Below are 20,000 nucleotides of genomic sequence, written 5' to 3' on the forward strand. Positions count from 1 at the left end.
TAAAGACTTATTTTGCCGTAATTTTTGCATCTTCTTTGACCAACTTTGAGAGTTACAACACGAATGGCCGCTTTTTGTAGCACGGTCTTTCAAACACTTGTCAATTCTTACCCACTTGCCGGTAGTTTTACAACATTACAACATGAAATTAAAGTGATAACTTTTCCAAATGGTCTGATAGCACAAGTGTTACTAATATTTTTAAAAATACAACCACACTTCCGAGATTAGGGAAATGTTTCGATGAAACTGACATGATCCACTTGTTTGTTGAGTTCGGGTTTCAACCGCTCAATATGGTTGTAGTTTTAAAAATATTAATAAAACTGATAAAGTGTACTCACAATTTTTTCTGACCTGCTGAGAACTGCGTGAGAAATCCGAAGTAGATGTTAATCGCGTAATGCTTCTTTACTCTCATATTGCCTTACTCCAATGCGAATATTTCGGCGGATAGCTATTTTTCAATGTCTTTCAACACTTTTTTTAAGCGTAAATGTGCGGCTTTTCGTAAAAAAAATACTTTTTCAAGGCGATTTGTCGAGCACTGATTATGTTAACACACGATAAAACGGATTTACAAAGATAGCTCAATCATTGCTAATATGTCAGTGCTCTTCACTTCGGATTTGATCAAGCAAAGACGGAGAATAGTGCTTTTATTACATATTTACAAAAAGAAATTGGAGTTATTTTCTGAGAACAGAAGTGGAAGATGAAAAACGTAGTCTAAATTTTCTTTTGAAATCTACTCAAAGAATGCGATGAAACGTCACAGTCTTTCACTCATGGTAGGTCACCGATCACAGTTTCGAGATATTGCTCACCACACCTAGCAAACCGCTTCAAATTTTTATTTCTCACCACCCGTTTTGATTCGTCAGCTGACCCGAGCAACTTAAAAATTGCGTTTGTGGCTTACACAGTTTTTTAAATTTTTAAATTTTTGAAACTATAGCTTTTGACGTCTTCGACTTGTAAATGATTCAAACATTTTCATTGCGATAGTTGCCAATTATTCTTTGAAATCGAGGTGAATAGCGGCAGAATATTAACGTAACCGCAAAGCTCTATTTAAAAATTTGCAGAAGAAAACCAACATCTATTACAGTGCGACGCGTTATACCGTGGCCACCCAACAAACATTTTTACAAGTTAGCTACTGATCAAGATACGCGGATTTGATTGACAGACACACCTCCATAGAAAGTTTCAACGCGCAAGAACCAAATGGAGGCTTGTCTGTCAATCAAATCCGCTCACACTGATTGGCTAACTTGAAAAAAATGTTTGTTGGGTGGCCACGGTAAGGCGCGTCGCAGTGTAAGGCATCTTTTAAGATGTCAAGTAAATCGGATATTCGAATGCAAATGTTTAGATACATGCGTGGAAAACGTGCAAGCGGTACAAAGCAAGCGAAAAAGTGTTAAAAGAAGCTTCAACCATGGAATATATAGAACGGCATAGAACCAGAAGGGACAGAGGGGTAAAAAAGAAAGCATTTCAAACGGCAATTGGAGAGCATGGAGAGGAGTAAGTGATCGCAAATTTTAAAAGCCATAGAATGCAAATGCTGTGGTTGAGAAGTAAACTCGAAAGAAAGCTATCGGGGGGACCAATCACAAAATAGGGTTCGTACCCTGCACTTTGAGCAACCAATTCTCAGGCAAGAAAAACCTGGACAAAGTGGCTGAAGATGATATAACATTATTTTTTTTTTGGCCTGGGTCCTGAAGTGTCCAAGTTACTCCCTTTTGTACATGATGAATGTGTCGAGTTTTACAATTAACAGTTTTAAATTATAGAATGGATTAATACTGATAAACATTAGCTAACATTAATAAATGATGAAATAAATAAAGACTCTTACTTAATAACAAACTGTTATTAGTAGTAACATCTGCATTTAATATTTCATAGTACTTTATTCCAGTTATTTTAAAATAATTGGCCTCCATCCAACGACAAATTTGGCACTAGAATCAACCATGCATTTCCTGTATTAGATTTTAAGGCCAGGGCAAACGGCTTTAAGATTTGCTTCAACATCTGTTCAGTGTCGTTGAACAGCGATGTCGAAACTGTTTGCCACCCCCTTTCAGCCATGTCGAATCCATGTTGAATGAGTTCAAAAGCATTTAAACTTCGCTTCAATAACCATTCAACATTTCTTCCTTATGGGGAAAGTGGAATAAAGTTGAAGCTGTTTGCCACCCTCTGTCAATTGGTCTCTCAATGACCCACCCACGTACCCTGGAGCCTGGGATTGAATACTAGGCTTCTTGTGAAGCTTTGTTGAATCGAATGTTGATGATGTGTTGAAACCGCTGTGCCACCCCAGCGGTCAACATCGTTCAACAAAATCGAACGGTTGTTGAAGCAAATGTTGAAGCCCTCTACTCGAGCCTTTAGAACCGCGGAATGGACGGTATGAGATGAAAGTTAGACAGATCATCGCAGTTAGCTAAGCAACTCAAGTATCTGCACGCCAGCATAAAAAAAAGCCATTCCTCTCACGCTCGAGCCTGATATTTTGTATTTATTGCTTAATTTTTCTACTGATCGAATCCTCAACTACAAGAGTTGGTACTCTCTTAGCTTGGCAACGGTGTTCAGTATTGGACAACATTCAGCTACTCCTTCCGGCATAACCATTTCCGAGGAACTGCGTGAGATTCTTCTTAACTGAACTTCTACACCTCATAGGTGCAGTGGGCCTCCATGGGGTATTATTCTGTGATTAACAGAGCCATCAGTTCATGTTCTGATTGAAATATTCAAAAAGGGCCAATTTCCAAGCCGGTTTCGGAAGGCGGAAACGTTCCGGTTGAGATATTACCGTATACAAGCGTCACGAAACAGAGTACTCCGTGACGCCAAAGCTAACGGTTCTGCAGTTGTGTTTTCGAGAGCTGTGTTTTCGTTCTCGGCTGCTTGTGTATAGTTAGACAAACACCATGAACTTCACATACTACCTTTCCGACGTGGGATACGTCCATCATTCCTTTTGAAATAGCCAAGTATGCCACGGAGGAAATAAAAATATTAAAACACCTTGCCACAATTGTATTCTTACTCGCGGTCTACGGTGACAAAGTACTGTTTAACAATCATAAGAACTTAGTCCCAGCTCCAAAGAAAAAAAAAACGATAAAAACATCCAAAGAGCCTGCCTTTGAAACTGAACACAAACGAACCTTGACCGAATAATGGTTGCGTTAACACTTGACAGAAATACAGTGCAACGCTTGTGTTGTCACTACTTTAGTGTCAACTCTCTGAACTCTCGAAGGCGACAACAGCTTTTCAGGTGTTTTGAATTCCTAGGGGAACACTGGAAAATAGAATAGATGTAACACTAGTGTTAACTCCCTAATGCAACGGAAACCAATATCTCTAACTTAACGTCTCTTCATGTATCAAGACGGCTCAAGTCAAAGCGAGTGACCTAAAGTTATGAAATGCATTAAAACGAAACATTCGCTTATAAAGAATAAAAATGAACATTTCCATATCAGAATCCCCAAAGCACTGTCTTAGAGGTGGTTTTCACTTATTTCATCACCTCCACGTTGATAAATGGAAGCAAAAAATCGCTCCTTGGCTTCCTGCACAAGTACATTTGACAATTGTCATTTTTGGGGGGCACCCAACGAGAATATAGTTCAAAACCACTTAAACATAGCATTGTTAAACGTATTTTAGTATTTAAACGGTAGATATAGGCATATTATGACCCCCTAAATTTGTTCGGATTTTCTAGCTGAAAGTCTTGTGATCCGAAAACTATAGGGATCAAAACTTACGTTTTTGAAAATTTCAGCCAGAAAAAAGGCTGCCGAAAATTCTTGGTGACCCTTTTAGGGTAAAAATCCGTTAAAGATTGGCAATTATACCATTTTTCAGATGTTCGAAAATCCTAAGAGAGGCATTCAAGCAAGAAATTTTACAACAAATGTTCCGAAAATTCTAGATTTCAAATAGTCTTCCGAACAGATATTTTCTGAAAATTCAAGTTGGGTGCCCCTGTAGGGGCCAGGCAATACCCAATATTCAAGACTCCACATCTCCTTAACTAACTTCACAGCGTTAAGTTCAAATTAGTGCAATAAGAGATTGTTTACATGTCTTAAGCAAAACAGACTTTAAAAGTCCATATAAAATCGTTTCAGTCATCTGATTTTTCAACCAAAGCGACGCGTCAGGACATGTCCCGTCACGGTGGGATTTTTTCCGTCCTTGAACAATACGAAGAAATTCAGTTTGATCTTGCTTGAACTGAGTTACCTTTAACAAAACATTGCGGAAAAAATGCTGCCATTAATTCGCTGGTGTAGGTATGGAGTTTGTACGAAACAAAATGAATGCTACAGTAAGGTATGTACACTAACTTTGAGGCAAGTATAAATGTAGTGGAAAGTGTTACCGCCTTAAGATTTTAAAGCAATTTAAGCGAACTTATCAAAACTACTACTACTCGCCAAATGATCCGTGTTGACTACAACCAACAGAACTTCCCATAGGCGCTGTTGGCCTTTCGATAATGTTCAGAATCACGGTTTTGAATGCCTGAGACTACGATCGTTTTTCCTTCATTGGCACTTTACGAGCTATCATCGATTGTAGTTAATAATTATCACCTTTCCTTTTAACTTTTCCCATCAACCTAAGATCGGATGATCCATTTCATTTGACAAGACTCAGTGGACAGTCATATTTGACTGAAAAAGACAAGGGTCTAAGCATGTTTGGCCAGAAACTGAATGCGATGCAGAGATGAGTCAGGAAAAACCATACATGGCAGCTATGAAACAAAGGTGCTTTGATAGATCACGTGGGAAACTATCACGTGGCTCGAAGCTCGCGAAAACGTTCAGCAGACGTGCTGAACTGCGTTGAAAACAAAGGAAGCCCAGCCACTAAGTGACCATTAATTCACATATAAGCAGCGAGAGGATCATACCGTAGCCCAGGAAATTTCCAATCAACATCTTGCTGTAAACAACTTAGTTGACAAAAACGCTCTCCTTTAACATATAGTCACCACCTAAAGTTTACGCTTAATAAGCAAAAGTATCAGCGTCACCAACATCAACATGCTGTACACATAGGTTCGACTCCTGCAAAGGAGCTCTCGGATTTTTCCGAGAGCATCCGAACTAGTAATCGGAAGGTCGTAGGTTCGAAATTTTTCCGAGTGCCCACAAGTCAATATAGAAAAAAATAATTCTCTTGGTTTCATTCATTTATAGCCTGGGAGGTAAGCTCTCGGAGTGGCGGATGGAAGGAAGGAGCGGGGGTAAGAGAGCTTGCAGGGGTCTCTCTTAAAGTTTCATTTCTGCGTCCAAAATTTGGAAGCAAAATGCTGATTGGCTGAATTTGATGGGGTGATGACGTAATGTATCATCGAGCGCGTGGTTTGACAGAGAAAAACAAAAATGGCAGACGACGGTGGTGATTTTCATGTGAAGTTCACTTTAAATTTAAGACCGGAACAACGTCAGGCGGTTGAAGCTTTGCTTCAGGGTAGAGATATCCTATCTGTATGATCAACAGGTTACGGCAAAACTTTAATGTTTCATCTATTTGCTGCCTCTGCTTCTCTCCGAGAAGATTTCAGTATGATCTAGACAGCAGATACCGTATATCTAAAAACTCAGAAAAGAATACTCTTTGGTACTATTTTCATACAAAGTCAACCAATAGACATCTGTCTTTTTTTAAATTATGAAGAAATGACAACGTACTTGAAGAAGGGGCGTATTAAATCTTCTGTGATCACTGATCGAAATATGATCCAACACCTCGACTGTAATCATGTCAAGGCTTGTTTTTACTTTCTCCTCTTCAAGCGTTATTTCGTCAAGAAGTGCTAGTGTTTCTCTCGCTTTGCTTTCCAGGGCTTTCTCATAAGTTTGAACTTTCGCGTCGAAGTTTTGTATAAGCTACGCTGAAGACCCAAGATCACACCTGGTGATATAATACACAAAATCTCTTTAGTCGATTAATGTCTTGATGTGATACACCAATGTGAAATAAAACGCTTGAAATTATGTATGCCAAAGCTGACATGGACTTATTGCGAAAACGAGCCATAACCAACGTGGCAAGCTAGAGCTTTGGTGTTCTTTGCCTTCAAGTCACAATTCTCTTTCACTTCAACCCCACACGCTCCACTGCTACACGAACTCCAAAACGGACATTTTTGTCGCCACTACTTCGAGGAGCAGCTTATTTGAAAAGACGAGTACAGTAAACACCCGCATATAATAACCTAGATTTTTCCAAGTTAGGCTAAATAGGTTCTTAGTATTTACAAGAGTTTTAGGCTATCTGGGTTCTTAAATTGGTTGTTATTTCTATGACAAGTGGCTGTAATGGACATGTAATTTTTCTAGATTCTTACAGTAATAACCATAAAGCAAAACTACAGCTTATTTTGTTCTTTGCATGAATGACAAGCACAAGCATGAATCACAAGCATCATGTTACAGTGTTAAAAAAATTTTTAAACTTGAAAACGAGAAACTCATCGCAGCATTTCCAACCACATGACCTTGTTAGCGATGAAGATGGATATGTGAAGGGAGGGGTAAGGAAGAATAGCCTGGCCATGTGTCTGATATGTAGTGAAATACGATTAACTCCAGAAACGATTTTTCTAAGGCCAACTATCATCTGATCAACCAATCCATCACATCACCAACAAATCGATGAACTGTTTTGGGACTGTGGAATTTTCATGCAACTGAGGAAGTGTCTGGAGAAGACGAATCATATTTGCATGAAACCCTTTTTTTAGTTCTGTCTCATACGCCTGATGATTTTGCTGCAATAATTGAACAACGAAGTATCGTATCCACCTTTTTTGTAGTCCTTGAATCTAAATATTTAATCCTGAGGTGCAGCTTTTGTCTTACATTTATTTTTTATTCCTGGGAATAGTCCAATGGCGATGGTTATTTTTTAACGACAGACATGATAATATATATACATCATACATACATACATCTGGAAAGGACTGCATGCAGAGCAGCGTACAAGGCGGCCGAAATCCATGATGTGTGCTTAAAAGCTTCCTGCTTACAATTTGCACTGAGCACCTTCCGAAGGATTCGTGCAGATCCCAGCATGCTGATCTTTTGGGTCTCTTTCACTAGCTTTTGCTCTCTCTGATACTTTGTTGATGTTTTCTACCATCCCTGCCTTCGGTTTTCATCTGCCACATACTCTGTATCTTCAAAATCTTTGTACTTACTTTTGTTTTCTATTTCTTTCAGTGTGATGTTTCTCTCTGATGGAATAGTCAGTCAGTTTGCAGGTGGGTAATTATTATTGTTATTATTATTATTATTATTATCATTATTATTATTATTATTATTATTATTATTATTATTATTATTATTATTATTATTATTATGTGAATTCTTGCTGTTCAGTTTGCTGTATACTCCTGGAGGGCCGGGTCCAAGCCATGGTCCTAGGGCACAGCAGGGCTGATAAATTTTGCTTTTAAGACAAGTCCTTCGTGTTTTTTTACTGATAGCTTGCTTTCTTTGACACAGGTCATGTGTTAAAGAAGTAATTCGAGTGTGCTTTTAGAAAAATTTCAAGTTTTAACAAGCGATCATGCAAATAGCCTTCGATTTTTGTGATGTTCCAGACAAGAACACCTGCGTTAGTGCGTTTTGCCCCACACAGTAATGTTGTCATCAGTTTTTTTTATTGGTAAGGACCTCTATATTAGGTGTGTCCAGAAGTTGTGGGTGTAGACGAGGGTATTTCTCAGTACGTCACTGAATGAAAAGGGCCTTTCAGGCCCTTATTTGTCTAAGATGTATTGCGAATTTTCACGAACCCACTCGAGACTTTATTCATTATTACAAACCCAACAGTAACGCTCATATTCTTTACCAAGATTCGTGAACTTACGGTATTTTTGTGTGAGTACGTAAGACTAGAGAGAATGGCGATGGATTGAAACTATTTTTTTTAATTCAACCTTATATCCAGCGTCTTAATTAAATCGTTAAAAATATTTAGTATACCCTCACGTAAGACAGACTCTTTCATTAAAAGATTGAGCATTGAAAGCGTTTTTATAGGTTTTAAGACTGTATTCATGCTTATCAATTTTTCAATTGTGCATTTCGTATTCTAGGACGATTTGATTGATTTTGGTACTTTGATAAGTTTGAAATCATATAAATAAACGATTTACCCTTCGGGCTGCCATGCACTTTATCAATAAACCAGTTATCCATCCATCCATCCATCCCGGGCATCCATCCATCTATTTAGCTATTTTATTTATGAAAACGCAGTTGGACGATGAAAAACATTCTACCAGCTAATTTATTTTTTTGGAAATTTTGTTTAAAGGATGCAAAGAAAGGAATCTTTCTTGGATACAAACCTCAGGGTAGGTCACGGAGCTTAGTCACATGTAGCAAAACTTTGTTCAGCTTTTTGCGGTTTTAAGTCACATTTCATTTCCGGTCTCCCGTTTTGAACGGAACAACTTGTAAGTATTCAGTGTGTACCCTTACAAAGTTTTTAAAACTTTTTGTAATTTTTAAAATTATAATTTCGCCTTATACATGTAAATTGCTCAGACAATTTTGTTGTTATCATTAATATCGTAACTCGAAATGAATTCCAATTAAACATGCAATGGTAACAAAAGTTTTTTAGCTCGATCACATGAATCAAGTATGAGTTGCAATATTATTATGCCACAGCTTAGTCGACTTAAATTTTGTTTTTCATTTTGTCCTTGCAGTCGCCAACTGCAAGTGTTTCGCGAATTTTCACGTAATTGCATTTTGAGTTTTGGTCCGTTTTGAAGGTATGGCATATTGTTATCAGGCTGCATGATAAACCAAAATAATTCCGCTATATTATCGTTCCTAGATTCGCTAAAGATCTCTCGTTCTTGATGGATCCGAAGTAAAGGACTATTATATAGAAAAGGAGTTCAAAATGGTGACACCTAGATTTAAGACGACGAAAAGAAATCAAATAATCAGATTTTGCGACAAAGACTTCGTAAACGGGATGACAGAGAATGACATCACTCGGGTAAACTCATAGATCACAACATAATGGCAACTGCTGATCTGTGGATAGCTTCATTTCTCTCGTAATCTTCATTTTCGAATTAAAAATAAAGGAAAAATAGTTCTTTTGGGAGTTGCATTAACATATCAGTCTTTAGTCTTCAAAAATCGGCGTAATGAAGTAGACTGCTTCCATATTTTCATGGGACGCAAATAAACTCATTTTGATCTGCACCAGAGAAGAATGCAATTGAACAAACTGAAAACTGTATAAAAACAAAAGTAACCCCCTGTACTGCGCAGGATCGTTTTTGCGTAATTAGCTATTCTTTGTGCATAGTGTCGTGTGTGGTCTGGTGCCTAATCATTGTCAGCATGGGCCTTATTCGCGTGGCCGCCATATTGGCCATAAACAAGCCTCGAGTTGCAATCTTTGGGAACGAGTTTCGGTAAGGCAAAACAAAAGTTTTCATTCCCTCGAGACTCAACAACGAAATAAACGAAATAATCTCATACAGTAGTCCATAGGCAACAAGCTTCGGATGGAGTCGATTTTTAGGAAAGATGTACGTTTTGTTAACTTGGATGACTTTCAAAAACACCAAATGCGATCTCGGCACATGATTCAAGGGACAGCGCAAGATGTCTCGTCACTTGTTGAAGAAAGCGCTCACGTTAATACTGCCAGTAGGTATACCCTGTCGAATTTCTTGCGAAAGCAAGGATCGCAATCTTGCTTCCAGCCTATTGAATTTAATGAGGTCCTTACCTTGGTAGAAGAAACTATAAGATGTGGAATGAAGTGTATTAACAGACGAGGGCGAATGGAAGCTATCCATAGCTTTAATGGATGCATTGGTGTGTTCTGCACCTTTAAAAATGGAAGAGATGAAAGCAGCGGATATGAAATTGAGGAATTACACAGCATTAAGGTCGTGTATGAAGTCTTAGAAGAAGACGCTTTCAGTGTCAAAATAAGGTTGATAACAGCTTTTCCTTTCTTGCATGGCCAATAGAGAAGGATTTGAATCATGAATGACAATTTTAAAAGCTAGATGAACCTTGATACAAGACCTCTCTGGGAGTTTTTGGCTTACTTCCTAATGTATTTTCACAAATCACAACAGCAAGATTTACCATGGGTATCCGGGAATAGTGACAGTGCGAGCATAGACATAGAGAGGAAGAGTTAATGTCGCACAAGTCCTGTATATTAGAGATACAAGCAATGGCCATGAAGGAAACTTCCTCAGAAATCGTCGAGAGATGTGAAACTGGAATACAAAGAAGAACTAATTCCATTTCACGGGGCGGGGGGGCTTTTTCTCGATTAGAATACTCTTGTGTGGAACTGGAACATAGACACGTTTTATAACTTACTGGTAATTCGAGGAGATCTGTTGTTTTCGCAAGCAACCCAGTCGCTCCAATTATTTAACTGGCCTTTGATATTGAGGAAAGGATTATTTCATAATGGTAGAGGACCAAGGCCTTTAGTGAATAAACTTCAAATTGAATTTTCCAGTGATTTAGGATTAATTTAATCTGGCTTTGAATAACTTGGCTGTGATTTGTATCCCCCGAGAAGGGCTGTTGTGGTTCCAAAAAGAAACACTCAGTTGGATGCTGCTGAAATACAAAATATATAGTTCTAAAAAGGCTCTTTACAAGAGACTGAAATTTAAAATGTCTCATTTCCTTTTTAGTTACGGTAACATTTAAAAATGATGCTCAGAGAGGAAAAGATGAAACCACGTGATAAATTGTGGATGTGTGCCTTAGAATAAATTTGATATTATATTTGGTCGATTTGTCTGTAAAAGGCTGATTACTTCACAGTGAGTAAAGGAGAGGACATATTAATACAATGTACTTATATTTTGCACACTAGAGAGATTTTTAGATGATGGCTTGTTTTCACTTTGTGATTGAGAGTTGGAAGTCTGACAACATAAAAGCACGATATTAGAACACCAAACAAGTTTTTCTCGCTTCGTTGAGTTTTTATATCGGCTTAAGATCTTATCGTCTTTGCTTAGTTTTGAATGTGAGACATAGATTTAATCGGATGCAAGCAACTGGCCTATAGGTAGAATTAATTCGTTTAGCTTCAGTAAAGACAGTCCTCTAATGGCAATTTCCCTTCGTTCTTTATTTATTAACCCCAGAGGCATACATAAAAGAGCAAGGTAACAATAAACACCTCTGAATAAATAAAGAACCCCTGATTTCTGCCGCAATATAGCCGTATGGTTAATAGGTACAAGTATACGATACACTGTCTAAGTAAACTGAATATGGGTGGGCACAACACAAAAGCAAGACATTTTCAGACAACAGGCAACCTGACTGTTAAGTGGTTGCAAAACAGTTGATATCGCAAAAGAGTGAAAAAACAACAAACAAAGAACTTAATTAAGTTCTTAACTAAATAAGTTCTCAGAATAAAAAAAAATGCTACAATTTTTCTTTTAATACGAGAACGTTTTCATATTCTCATCAAGAGCATTCCATACTTTAAGACTTTAATCACCAACCAATCGAGAAAACGTTTTGTGACTGTGGAATTTTCATGCAACTGAGGAAGTGGCTGGAAAAGACGAATCAGATCTAAACCAAGCCTTTTTGTTGATTCTGTCTCCTACGCTTAATGATTTTTCAGTACTAATGAAAAGCTTACTGTCCGATGTCGCAGATGTGCAATACAAACTTAAAAACATCATTGATTGAAAAGCAGCGATTTTTACAAGTTTAGGCGGGAAGAATTGTTTTATCTTTCCCTTCCCTAAGTTCAAGTATAACGAGGAGAATTGTCGAATCGATTGTGTCATGACTATTTACTTTATGTCAAGATATAATCATTGCATTAATTAACACTGATTACCAAAGCACAACTATCACATAAGAACAAGATTATCATATTATATTTATTTGTTAACAGCATTGTTCTTAATTTAGTTACTGCTGAGTTTCTTTCAAAGTTCTGCACCGTCATATGTATAATTTTTCAAAAATTTGTTTAACCGTCGCTTCTGAAGATGTATGTTGTATCATACGAAACGTCAAGTTAAAATGCATTATACAATATGTTTATCACCACAGTTTCTTTATTCTTTTTGAAAAAGAGTATTATAATTGAAATGAATGGCGATAAAGACCAGTTGAGCTGAAAAGTTAAAGAAATTCCTTATTAGCAGTTACTTACTCTTTAAAAGTAATGAAAAGTTATGTTGGCAACCAGGATCTCTTTAAGCGGACCCTCTATTTCCCTTCCCATACTTGGCCATACTTGGCCTTTTCCGGGTAGATTTATTTATAGAACGCCGCACTTGGGATATTCAGCATGCCCACTGTTGTAAAAGCCAAAACTAAAAGCGAAATAATGAACATAACCTGGTCAAGTTGTTCCAAATAGTTGACATGAAATTTAAAATTTACTACTGGTAGACTTGTCCACTGAGCCTTATACATTAGTATACGGAATAGCTGTTCTACGTTGAGTGAATCTGTGGTACTGTGGACCTGTGGCGCTGTGGAGCCGTCAAGCTCCACAGTCTACTTTTAAATTAAGGAACATGTTTTGATATTTCAAACATCATCATCAGCCATAGTGTATTTCTACACACGTGTAAATAAGCACATTTTCCGGGATAAAAGTTCTCATATTTTCAAGCATCTTAGTTTAATTTTTTAAATGTTTAAGGATAATTGTGATGGCTCTTGCATCAAAATTATTGACAATGCTACCTCTTTCTATCAAATCAAACTCAAGCAGAGCTTCCAACCCTCCCTAACCCTAAACCCTAACCCTGCCCGTCGCCCAAACGGGTTTAAAAAACTAGTTTCCCAAGTTTTCGCCTCTTCTTTTCTTACACGATGTTACTGCCGTAGAGTAGTCAAAAACGCAATAACGCTTTTGTTTTCTTATGAGACGAGACTTGAATATTTATCTGCCATAGTAAAACGTTGTATATGTTCTGAAAGGATTATTGAACGGAATGAGGAGTGTTTTGGTCAAGGCTCGGTTTGATGATGGTTTGTAAGTGAATACACGTTCATTTGTTACTGTTTTAATTTGCTGAGAAAATTCTTCTTATCAAAAATACTCGGCTATAAGCCGAGACCCCTTCTACGGCTTCAAATTTGCCCAAATTGAGTGAGGATTTGTGTAAAAATCGCTCGGCTTATAGCTGAATAAGTACGGTATTTACCAAGGGTTTTTTTTTTAACTTTTATTATCATGACAAGATTACTTAAGAGACCCGTCAGTACAAAAACTGTAAACGGTAACGGGTGTTTCCCTCTCGACTCAACTGAGATCTAATCCGACTTCAATCTTCGGACTTTCTAACTAATAAAACAAATGGACTGTAAAAATCTTTGACGGAAAAAAATTCGCTTTCTTTATAAAAGAAGACCATAGCAGGCAGAAGTTTACAATTTTGGTTTGGGTTTGCTCTTCTTTAATATTGAGCGAGCCAAGAACAACAACAATTTACTGTACTCTTGTCTCTCACGTAGAAAGAAAATAGATTTTAAAAATGTATCTCATAGGAATAGGAATAAAAGGGACCAATTTGAAGAATTTAATGGCATAAAAAGTCACCAGTTACAACTTCATTGACCTAAAGACAAATTTTGCCGTAATTTTTGCATCTTCTTTGACCAACTTTAAGAGTTAAAACATGAATAGCATTAACACGGTCTTTAAAACACTTGTCAATTCTCAGCCACTTGCCGGTAGTTTTAAAGATAATTGATATTACAACATAAAAGTGATAACTTTTCCAAATGGTCTGATAGCACAAGTGTTACTAATATTTTTAAAAATACAACCACACTTTCGAGTTTAGGGACATGTTTCGATGAAACTGCAGGGGCACCCAACGACCAATTTGTTGTAAAATGTATTATTATACCCCAGTTTATGAAAATAAATGTTATTAAGGCATTTTCAGGTGTTTTTCAGTGTTTTTGGGAAAACACTATCTGTTCCTTTTTCCCAGCAAGACACACAAAAAATTTCCCAGCCAGCTAGATAAAATTGGTTGGTTTCCCAGCCAGGAATTCCGCGCGCTTTCAAATCCCTCGATCCAAAATGACCGAACAAAAGCGACAAAACGGGGACAAAACAGGTTTTTTCCGCAAGCGCAATCACTCTGACCAGCCGTCGTATGTTTGTGACTACTCTGTGGGAGAGGGAAGGGGTTCTCTTTTTTGTTTTTTTGGTTTTTTTTTTTCAGTCGTCCTCAGTCTTCAGAGTTTCTACAGCCAGCTCGGGTTGAAATGCTAGAAAAAGTCAGTAATTCCCAGGCAAAACCTCTATCAATAACAAAATTTCCCAGCCAGCTAATCGAAACACCTGTATTTTTGCCAGCCAGCAAGATTCCTCTGGGGAACAGATAATTTGAGGAACAGATTCGTTGGGTGCCCCTGCAAACTGACATGATCCACTTGTTTGTTGAGTTCGGGTTTCAACCGCTCAACATAGTTGTATTTTTAAAAATATTAATAAAATTGATAAAGTGTACTCTCAATTTTTTCTGGCCTGCTGAGAAGAAATCCGAAGTAGATGTTAATCGCGTAATGCTTCTTTTCTCTCGCATTGCCTTACTCCAATGCGAATATTTCGGCGGATAGCTATTTTTCAATGTCTTTCAACACTTTTTGTTAAGCGTAAATGTGGGGCTTTTCGTAAAAAAATACTTTTTCAAGGGGATTTGACGAGCACTGATTATGTCAACACGCGAAAAAACGGATTTACAAAGATAGCTCAATCATTGCAAACATGTCAGAAATATGTTCACTTCGGATTTGATCAAACTGTGTAAAGCAAAGACGGACAATAGTGCTTTATTACATATTTACACAAAACAAATTGGAGTTATTTTCTGAGAACGCTAGTGGAAGATGAAAAAAGTAGTCTGAATTTTCTTTAGAAATTTACTCAAAGAATGCGATGAAACGTCACAGTCTTTCACTCATGGTAGGTCACCGATCACAGTTTCGAGATATTGCTCACCACACCTAGCAAACTGTTTCATTTTTCAGTTATTTCTTACCACCCCTTTTGATTCATCATCTGACCCGAACAACTAGAAAAATGGCGTGTGTGGCTTTCAAAGTTTTTTAAATTTTTAATTTATTGAAACTATAGCTTTTGACGTCTTCGACTGATTCAAACATTTTCATTGCGATAGTTACCAATTATTCTTTGAAATCGCGATGAATAGCGGCAGAATATTTACGTAACCGCGAAGCTCTATTTAAACACTATTTAAAAATTTGCAGAAGAAAACCAACATCTATTAAGATATTTTTTAAGATGTCAATTAAATCGGATATTCGAATGGTTTTCTTCTGCAAATGTTTAGATACATGCGTGGAAAACGTGCAAGCGGTACAAAGCGTGCGAAAAAGTGTTAAAAGAAGCTTCAAACATGGCAAATCCAAATAGTCTTCGTTTAAGTGCTACTATGATCAAAAAATCACTTCCTTTTTTTCGTCAGAATTTTGAAAGTCTTATTGCTCAACGCTTGACTGGCTTTATCCAAAGGCTGTTAACTTTGAGTGTAAGTTTTGGATTTTACGGTCCGCCATTACTCACGTTCCAAACTGACCGACTGGACCTCAGAGAGTTGGAGCTAGGGAAAAGTGACGTCATTTACTCACTGACTTAAACTTTCAGCGTTTAAACACAGTTTATTATTTATGCGAAACACGACTTTAAAAATCTGTAAACCCGAAACTCCCGCGCTGCATATTAATTCTGCCGCGTACACACGCATTGCATTCTATTGACAGAGTCTTAGCTTTGACGTCATTGTCTCCTCGATCCAACTCTCTCAAGATTTGAAAGTCAGTAATGGCAGACCATTTAAAATTCCAGGTGCCTTTTTTTAAATCAAGGCTTAAAGCTCGAGTCACTTAGTATTTACAAAAATTTGGTTTATCAACGGAGTTGATAATGTAAATTGACCACCGTACAGAGATTCTAAAAGCTGACGTTTCGAGCGTTAGCCCTTCGTCAGAGCGAATCCGCGGATTCGCTCTGAAACGTCAGCTTTTAGAATCTCTGTACGGTGGTCAATTTACATTATCAACTCCGTTGATAAACCAAATTTTTGTATACTACTTCCCCACCGACGCAGCACCACAGTTTCTTTAGAAACTACCCCTTCATTCACTTAGTATTTAGTTAACATAATTTTGAAATCCAAAAAAAAAAAAAAATTAATTTTTTTGTCATAATATCACTTTAAAATCCTCGTCACAAACTAGCAAAAAGGTCATCAGGAGCCAATTACCCGGAGTCTCCATCTTCTATATTAACCCTCTGAGTCAAACCTCGTTTTTTTATTTTTAGCAGCACCTCCAGGGAAGGTTTTTGCGGGTGTTTTCACAACAGCCATTCATAAGAGACCTATGGCCGGCCACTGATTACATCACGTGCAGAACACTCGGAAACACGAAGTTATTTCAAATGATGAAAAAGTATAGCAGTTCTAAAAAAAAAAAAAAAAGGTACGGGACAGGGTTGACTCAAAGGTATAATACGTATGGAGGCTCCAGGTAATGGGCTCCTGAGGTCATTTAGTACCGTTCAAATCAGTTATCTAAATCGAAGTTGAAAGTCAGCTTGTTAAAACATGTCACGCAACGGCGAATCTGAAAGGTTGGCGTTGCTTCGTTGTAACTAGACCCGTCTTGTTTTCTTTTTCTTGCAGTCATGTAGAACTTTCTTAAAGCTATTTTTAAATTCCTCAATTTCAGTATCAAATTCGTTTTGCTAGGAAAACCATCATTCCATTAATGAACATTACGTAAGCACAAGTATTATATAAGGATAAGATTATTATAATTGAAATGAATGGCGATATGGAGCCAGATTAAAACTAACACTATTGGGCTGAAAAGCCAAAAAAATTATTCATCAGCAGTTATTGACTCCGTAAATGTAATAAACCCTTTTATCTTGGCAACGAGGAGCTTCTGTGGCAACCCATCAACCGTGTCAACCACTGGAGCTCATCAAGCGGAACCTCTACCTCCAATAATTTCTTGAGTCATTCCTTTCCCGAGAGAATTTATTTTTAGGAACGGGTTTTTCCAGCGAAAAATATCATATTTTCCCTAACGCAGAGATAGCTCTGTTTTGATTGGCTTTTAGAACAGTGGGCGTACTGAATTTCCCAAAGGAGGCGTTCTATTTAACAAATCGAAACGGTGGTTCAGCGTTGTCTGTACTCTTATCGACAACGATATTCGTCATCACAGTGGTCAAAATGTTGTGGACTCACGAGGCGCAGCCGACCAGGAAGAAAGAGAAAAAAAGCGTTGTCTATAACGTTCTCGCAATATGATTGGTTTATTTCCCAAAATGGGCGCTCCTGATTGGCTATTACATTGCCTGACAAACTGACGCGAGCATGACGCGTACAGCGTACGCGTACAGCGTTGTCTAGACTCTTAACGACAACGGACAATAAGCCAATCAGATTGCTAGATTACAAGGAATTGTGGTAAAAATGAATCTACTCAGGAAATAGTTGACTCCTAGTATGGAAAATAGAGGTTCCCCTTGCTGAGTTCCTGTCAATCATCAGTCCCTCGAAATATACAATTTTTAAGCGAGAGAGGGAACTTAAGCTTGCCAAACGTCTGCCTTTTTTTTAGTTAGAAGCGAAAAGGAAAGGAACTTAATATAAGTATATGGTCTTCTAGCGCTAGAGCACCAATTGGGGACACTGTCAACTGAAATCAACACATTGACGCAAATCAAATCAAGTCAAATGTTGGTTTTTGAGGAAAGGGAAAAACTGGAGTACCCGGAGAAAACGTCTCGGTGCAGAGAAGAGAACCAACAAACTCAACCCAAATATGATGCCGAGTCACCTGGGCCACATTTGTGGGAGGCGAGTGCTCTCAGGACTATGCCAACCCTGAACCCTAAATAGAGTAATGACCAAAACCTGATCAAGGTGTTCCAGATAGTCGTCATGGATTTTACACTGATATACATGTATTATTCACTTGTCCATAAGCCTTATAAAACGTTTTCCCCAGCAAAATTACAATTTTTTAGAAATTTGTTTCATAACTTAATAATCCTTATCAACTTTTCTTGAGTGTCAAGGGTATTTAACGTGGAAAAGCTAATTGGGGACAAAAAAAAAGAAAAAAATAATTATAATAATAACAATTATTATTATTATCTTAATAATAATAATAATTCAATTCTTTTTACAGATGCTAAATAAATACTAGAACAACAAATTCAAGCAAAAGCACAAAGAATAAGAATAAGAGGAATAAGAACACTTTTTCGCGGATTTGGACCCCTCATATTACAGCTTATTTATATAACTGTTGATCGAGAGGAAAGGCAAGGCAAGAGAGAATATGAGTGGTTCTCGTTTCCTATGGGAACTTTCCTTCCTATTCAAAGATAACTTTGAACTGCATGAAATAATCTTAGAATGTGTATGGAAAAAAAATTGAACACGGAGAATAATTGTGGGTGCCTTAATGCAATTTGGGTCAGGAAAGTAGGGCAGCCTTAAAGGGGCTATGTCACGTTATTTTAGGGTGTTTGGCGAGAAAATCTTTACTTCATAACGAGTTTAAAATTCGAATGGTAATGTAATGTGAAATTCCTTTGCTGATCAAATGATCGTTACATCACAAACAAGATAATTCTGAGCAAACACGACCTTTATCCAGCTGATTTGGCATAAACTTGAAAAACGTTGGGTTGGGCCGATTTTTGTCAAGATTACCCATTTCAATCGTGCCACATTTTGTCCATCCATACTTCTCTTTACTTTTGTTTTGTTTCTTTTATGTTGTTCAACAGTTTTAAGTGGTTATTGGAATGTTTCATTTCACTTTTTGGGCATTTTTTGGGCCCCTTAAATAATCGCAATTGCTTACAATGGCGGGAACCGAGAAATATAAAAGTGAAAATGAGTCTTTTTTGCAATAAAAACACTTTCTTTCAAAAGGTTCTTAAAAATATCGATACGAACGTTACTTCCTGTGATTTAAAGTCATTCTTTTTGGGGAGTACTGAGATAGGTTTCCTCGTGGAGGGGGACATGGTCTGCGGAAATGCGGTATCCGTTAATTTTTAGCGCGGTATGTCGGAAATTGTAGTCCGAAAAGTTCCGAATTGCGGTATGATCTAGCCCTACGGAAAGCGGTTCTCGTATGTTTTGGTTCAGGGTATTCGGTGCAGAAATTACGTCACGGAATTATCAGACTTCCTGTTGCTCCAGGGGGAAACAAATTGAAAACTCTACAACCATCCTCCTTTGTGCTGGATCACGCTTTACATGCGGGATTCGTTTTAGCAATCGTTTTCTGTACTGACAAAGGTAATCCGCGCGTGCAGAGCAACATATGGAAGAAAATGTAGAACATTAATTTCTAGCTCGGTATTTAACTGTTTTTGAAAGCGGTATTTCGGTATTTGCAAATTTTTGCCTCGGAAATGCGGTCTTGGGCAATCCCCAATGTCCCCCTCCTTGTGAGAACTTGTTTTTCCCAACGGAATATGTTAGTATTGAAGGTTTGAAGATTTTAATGATTAATAAAGTCTCCCTAATCCTAGCGCTGTGCTTGTTATCTGAAGAATCTTTTTCTTCCGAGTTTTCGACGTACGGGTGCTTTCAGTAAAACAAGGAATCGCAAAACCCGATACCCATTATGCCGGCAGAGATTGTCATCAGTAACACGCTACCCGTTACCTGTTACCCGTTACTTGCTACCTGTTCCCCTTTTGTTACCCGTTACCTGTTACCGGTTACCCGTTACCTGTTACCCGTTATCTGTTACCCTTAATAACCTGTTACCCGTGATCTGCTACCTGTTACTCGTTACCTGTTACCCTCCACCCGATACCTGTTAGTCGCTACCTGTTACCTGCTCCCTGTTACGCGT

At 37.8% G+C, this 20,000-nt stretch overlaps 1 long non-coding RNA gene across 5 annotated transcripts in view; it reads left to right on the forward strand.

Annotated features, from left to right (window-relative positions):
• Positions 1-20,000, forward strand: part of LOC137971142 (uncharacterized) — a 52,101-nt gene that overhangs the window by 20,256 nt on the left and 11,845 nt on the right. For 2 of the 5 annotated variants that reach the window (XR_011116931.1, XR_011116932.1), the window contains exons 3-4: positions 7,281-7,321; positions 8,383-8,422. This is a non-coding gene — a long non-coding RNA (uncharacterized lncRNA). Of the gene's footprint in view, positions 1-4,244; positions 4,378-7,280; positions 7,322-8,382; positions 8,423-16,425; positions 17,179-18,308; positions 19,665-20,000 lie in introns of those variants that run through there. The other 3 variants (XR_011116933.1, XR_011116935.1, XR_011116934.1) reach the window with 3 other exon arrangements.

The sequence above is a fragment of the Montipora foliosa genome, chromosome 9, assembly GCF_036669935.1.
Source record: "Montipora foliosa isolate CH-2021 chromosome 9, ASM3666993v2, whole genome shotgun sequence".
In the NCBI taxonomy this organism is placed as follows: Eukaryota; Metazoa; Cnidaria; class Anthozoa; order Scleractinia; family Acroporidae; genus Montipora; species Montipora foliosa.